This window comes from Vulpes lagopus, chromosome 12 (genome assembly GCF_018345385.1).
Source record: "Vulpes lagopus strain Blue_001 chromosome 12, ASM1834538v1, whole genome shotgun sequence".
Lineage (NCBI taxonomy): Eukaryota > Metazoa > Chordata > Mammalia > Carnivora > Canidae > Vulpes > Vulpes lagopus.
In genome coordinates, this window is record NC_054835.1 from 36,402,151 (window position 1) to 36,408,316 (window position 6,166).

The window sequence follows — 6,166 nt, forward strand, 5'->3', positions numbered from 1 at the left end:
ATATTCTCACCATTCCCATTCTATAAAGAAATTATTTTTTTTAACGTGAATTTTGTCAAGGTCCTATTCTTCTTAATTGCAATGTAAAAAATAAACTCAAACTCAGAATCCTGCTAAGTCACTTTAGAGGAGATTCCTCACCCTTGATAATTGATCAATCCCTGGCCTGTCTTTAGCAAGAATCCTGTTAAGTCAGTTCAGCAGGAATCCCCCCTCCCCCACCTTTGATGTCTCCTCTTAGTAATTTTCCATCTTCTTGACCTTATTGTATTTGGAGTTGAGTGCAATCTCCTCTATTATAACATCCCTATGGCAATACTCCTGGATAAAGTTTCTCTTACTGGTTTAACAAGTGTCAGAATAATTATTTAAGACCTGCCATGCTATCTATGGTTGGTTAAATTTAGAAGTGCCTCTTCTGCAAGGAGTAGCATTCTTCTAAATCTGGAAAGAAACTTTTCTATGCAGTCTAACTAGGGAGTTTACACCTCTGAAGACACTTTACGTTTATACTGCCTTACCACAAAACGGGTGGCATTCAACTGGGAATGGTTGGCGGGGAAATAATATGTAAACCAGGGACTGGGGTATTTCTTGAAAGTTCAAATCACCTTCTGTGTTACCAAAATTATGCTTTTTCATTTTAAGCTCTGCCCACAGGGATAAGTGCCCTCAGTATCTGGATACATCTTTAATTTTCCTTACTAGCTTTTAAAAAAGCTGTTAGAATTGACATCTCCTACACCCACACACCTTAGCATCCATCTTAACACAACTATTTCATGGCACCTTTGCCTGGATGTTAAAAATGCAAATGAAATCGTTGTGCATTTCTGGAGTCATCTAAAAGCACCACCAATTTTCCAATAGAAAGCATCACATGATGATAGTTCTATATATTTCAAGACTCTTAGAACCCCTGGCCTCAAAACTCTTGCTTGGCTGTGTCCACCAATCCTAGGCTGTTATATCATGACTCTTATCCTCAACTTTTGCCTCTACTTTCACATTGAAAGATCAACCCCTCTGCCCAAACCAAACTTCAAAGTCTCAATAAATACCACTATTTTGTCCTGCTTCTGAGCTGCTTCTACAACTTTGTCAAGAGAAGTGTTCTTCCTCACTGAGGTAAGAATAATGTCAGTTTTGTCTTTTTTTTTTTTAAGATTTTCTTTATTTATTCATGAGAGACACAGAGAGAGAGAGAGAGAGGCAGAGACACAGGTGGAGGGAGAAGCAGGCTCCATGCAGGGAGCCCAATGTGGGACTTGATCCAGGGTCTCCAGGATCACGACCTGAGCCAAAGGCAAGAAGCTCAACCACTGAGCCACCCAGGCACCCAGTTTTGTCTTTTTAAAAGAGATTTTTTTTTTTTTTTTTTTTTTTTTTTTAGTGGAGAGAGAGGGAGAGAGAGAGAGAGAGAGAGAATCCTGAATCAGACTTCCCACTGAGCATGGAGCCCAACACAGGGCTGGATCCCAGGATCCTCAGGTCATGACCTGAGCTGAAATCAAGAGTCAGCTGCTCAATTGACTGAGTTACTCAAGTACCCCTCAGTTTTGTCTTATTGATAGGTTGTTTCGTTGATATTTTGGGAAGTTAACTTTGACAGCATATAATAAAAAAAAAATTAGCCTGATTTATTTCCAATAGGAGTATCAAGGGAGGGCTGCAAGTATAACTATTTATAATTAGACATTGAAGGAATGAGAATTGATCTTCAGACTCACAGAGAAAATCCTCCACTTCTATCTTCAAATATTAGGAATGGAGACAAAGACTGAGGCTGGGGAGTATTCTGTACCTGACACAGTGGGTTTTCTCATTTAATCCTTACAATGGAAGCACTTTTATTATCCCCATTTTACAGATGAGACAATTGAGGCTTAGAGATGTAAAGTTACTTCCGCAAGCTCACTTGGCTAGTAAGTGTCATCAGAAGTCTTTGAACCAAGCATTCTGACTCAAGTGACTGTGCTCTTAATCATGAGATTCACTATACTCTTTATGAGAGTTCAGTAATCCATAAGGGAAGACAAGTGCATAAATGAGTATGAAGCCACATGATAGTAGCTTTATAGGAGGAATTTACACAATGCTGAGGTAGCATTAAATTAGTTTTTCCTAAGGGCAAGAAGGAAGGTTTCAAAAAAGGTGTTAGAGAAAAAATTATTCTGAAGCCTTTTAAAACAATAAGGAAAACTTTTTTGGGGACTATTGCAATAGGAACATTACAAAAGGGGAGAGAGATTGTGCTCAGTTCCAAAAACAATAAGGACAAGTGGGAATTTACAGCCATCAAGGAGGCTGAGGAAGTCACTGGGTAGAAATTTACTAAGAGGAGGCATGAAGAATGGGGGATTCTTGCTAAACTGATTTAATAGGATTGTTGCTGAAGGCAAGTTAGGGATTGATCAGATATCAAGAATAAGGATTCTCTCTCTAAATAAGCTGATTTAGGATTTTTGCTGAAATTAGACTTGAAAGAGAACTTCAACTCTCTCCATTTTGACCTCAGTCTGTACTTTCTAATTAAGTTCTCCTTTCTCACCTATCTCTTAACTCAGGCAAAAGACCCTGCAGGCAAAACATCTCCTGCTCTGAAACTACCCCCTGAAGCAACAAGGATTGCCCTGAGCCAGCAGGACTCCAAAAGACCAACTCCAAGACAGTGATAGACCTGACCTTTACAGCCCACCTGTTTGAACCCACTGACCTTTGTCCCACATTTTCCTCCTAGAAACTGCAAGTATTTTCAGCACTTCACAGACGGTATTTGAGACTGTCTACTGTCTTCCCGCATTGGCCTCCCTGAAATAAATTCCTTTCTTGTTTCTCTGTGATTCATCTCTCTGCCTTTAGACTTTATCAGTGGTGAGGGGCAGAACCTGGTCTGTTTGGGGCTCCCATAGCCAGGTGCCCTTGCACCCTGTGCCCCAGCTACAGACTTGGCAAGGACAGACATAGAAGCTCACGGTTGAAGCCTAGTCAAAAAAGGGCTCAGGGATGCCTGGGTGGCTCAGTGGTTGAGCGTCTGCCTTTGACTCAGGGCGTGATCCTGGAGTCCCTGGATCGAGTCCCACATCAGGCTCCCTGCATGAAGCCTGCTTCTCCTTCTGCCTGTGTCTCTGCCTCTCTCTCTGCTCTCATGAATAAATAAAAATCTTTAAAAAGGGGGGGGGGGATGCTCAGAGGAACCTAAATCACTAAAGTTTGGTCAAGAGAGAGTCTTTGTCAAAGGAGACATATGATTTATTTGAGTAACAAGCTTGGCCAGCAGAAAAAGGGATGGGAGAGAAATTTTACATGGAGGGAGGGAGTAGTCATCTACAGTAGTGCTGTCCAGTAGAATTCTCTGCAGTGATGGAAATGCTCAATATTTGCATTATCTGACCTGGTAACCACTAATCATATGTGACTATCAAGCACTTGAAATGTAGCTATTGCAACTGCAAACTGGGTTTTTTATGGAGTTTCGATTTATTTATTTATTTATTTAACAAGAGAAAATCAGATTTAATAGCATACATGTGTACGTATGGGGAACCTGCACAGACATGGAAATTCCCTATCAAACTGACAATTTTTTCTTTCAAAAAGATTTCGTTTATTTATTTTAGACACAGAGAGAGGGCAAGCAGGAGGAGGGAGTGAGGAGCAGGGAGGGAAAGAATCCCAAGCAGACTCCTTCCTAAGCATGAGCCTGACTTAGGGCTTGATCTCACTACCCTGAGATCATGACCTGAGCCAAAATCAAGAGTCTGATGCTTAACCGAGCCACCCAGGTGCCCCTCAAACTGAAATTTAAATCGACATATGTGATCACTGTCCTAGCCGGTACAGATCTACAGCATCTGGGTGACAGGGGTGTGGACTATGGGAAAGAGAAGAGGAAGGCAGCTGTAGGCTACCAGGTGTCCAAGCAACAGTAGCTGCTTACTTTTTACCTCTGCCCTCAGCTTCAACCCTGCCCAGCTCTACTCAGTAGCAATGACTCTGGCCTTTGGACTCTCAGCTCTATGAAAGAGGAGGATGAGGGGAATGTTTTCCTTGAAGCTCACTGTCTCTGTAACCGCCTAAAACTCTGCAATTGGATACAGAAAGCTTCTATGTCCCGGTTTGAGAAGGAGAAGGATTGAATAATCATTGGAAAGAAGGAGAATACTAATGAGGTTGGGATGCTGTCAGGTTTTCACCATATGCAGGTCAAGTATGGTGTTTTATGGGGTACCTGGGTGGCTCAGTGGTTGAGCGTTTGCTTTTGGCTAAGGTCATGATCCTGGGGTCCTAGGATTGAGTCCTGCATTTGGGCTCCCCATGGAAAGCATGCTTCTCCCTCTGCCTATGTCTCTGCCTCTCTCTGTGTTTTTCATGAATAAATAAATAAAAATTTATTTTATTTTTATTACTTTTTTTTATTTATTTACGATAGTCACAGAGAGAGAGAGAGAGAGGCAGAGACACAGGGAGAAGCAGGCTCCATACCCCGGGAGCCCGACGTGGGATTCGATCCCGGGTCTCTAGGATCGCGCCCTGGGCCAAAGGCAGGCACTAAACCGCTGTGCCACCCAGGGATCCCTAAATAAATAAAATTTTTTTTTTTTTAATAAATAAAAATTTAAAAAGGAGTATGGTGGGATCCCTGGGTGGCGCAGCGGTTTAGTGCCTGCCTTTGGCCCAGGGCGCGATCCTAGAGACCCGGGATCGAATCCCACGTCGGGCTCCCGGGGTATGGAGCCTGCTTCTCCCTCTGCCTGTGTCTCTGCCTCTCTCTCTCTCTCTCTCTCTCTCTGTGACTATCGTAAATAAATAAAAAATTTTAAAAATAGATAAAAGCGTCATTAAAAAAAAATAAAATAAAAAGAAGTATGGTGTTTCATAAACGTCTGGAGTAACCAGACCTAGGTATGCCTCACATTAACCCCATGTTTCTTTGTTTCTTTCTCTCTTTTTTTTAAATTAATTAATTAATTAATTTATGGTAGTCACAGAGAGAGAGAGAGAGAGAGAGAGAGAGAGAGAGGCAGAGACACAGGCAGACTCCATGCACCGGGAGCCTGATGTGGGACTCGATTCCGGGTCTCCAAGATCACACCCTGGGCCAAAGGCAGGCACTAAACCACTGCGCCACCCAGGGATCCCCTCTTTCTTTCTCTTAAAATAGTTTATTCATTTATTTGTCAGAAAGAGAGATTAAAAAAAAAGAGAGAGAGAATGAGAGAGAGCACAAGCAGAGGGAGTAGCAGGTAGAGGAAGAAGCAGATTCCCCACCGAGCAAGGAGCCCGATGTGGGACTTGATCCCAGGATCCCAGATCATGGCCCCAGCCAAAGGCAAACACCCAACCGAGCCACCCAGGTGTTCCTAACCCCATGGTTTCTAGAATGTATGGGCAAACTAAGTGACCTATTAAACACTGCAGGGGATGTTAATATTTAAAGGTGCTTTGCAGTGGTCCCTGTAAGAATTTTAGAGGGCTATCTTTGTTTTAAAAAATTACACTGGGCAGCCCGGGTGGCTCAGTGGTTTAGCACTGCCTTCAGCCCAAGGTGTGATCCTTGGAGACCCAGGACTGAGTCCTATTGTCGGGCTCCCTGCATGGAGGCTGCTTCTCCCTCTGCTTGTGTCTCTGCCCCTCTCTCTTTCTCATGAATAAATAAAATCTTTTAAAAAATTACACTAAATAAAGTAAAATTTAAAAAGAGAGTGAGAGGGGATCCCTGGGTGGCGCAGCGGTTTGGCGCCTGCCTTTGGCCCAGGGCGCGATCCTGGAGACCCGGGATCGAATCCCACATCAGGCTCCCGGTGCATGGAGCCTGCTTCTCCCTCTGCCTGTGTCTCTGCCTCTCTCTCTTTCTCTCTGTATGACTATCATAAATAAATAAAAAAATTAAAAAAAAAAAAAGAGAGTGAGAGAGAGACATTTCATAATACCACCCATATTTTCAAAATTGTTCTCTATAGAGAAAAATGTAGGACACCTTTCCTTGATTAGCTGACTTAAACGGATTCTATGGGAATTATTTTACAACTCTGTAAATTGTAGGTAACTGATAGGCAAGGAATTCCTGCTCGGTCTGATAGAGGTTTGACTATTTTCCCTCCTTTCCCTGTGGGGGTGGGGGGGAAGCAGTTTTGCATCCTCTTACAATTTCTTTCAACATTCA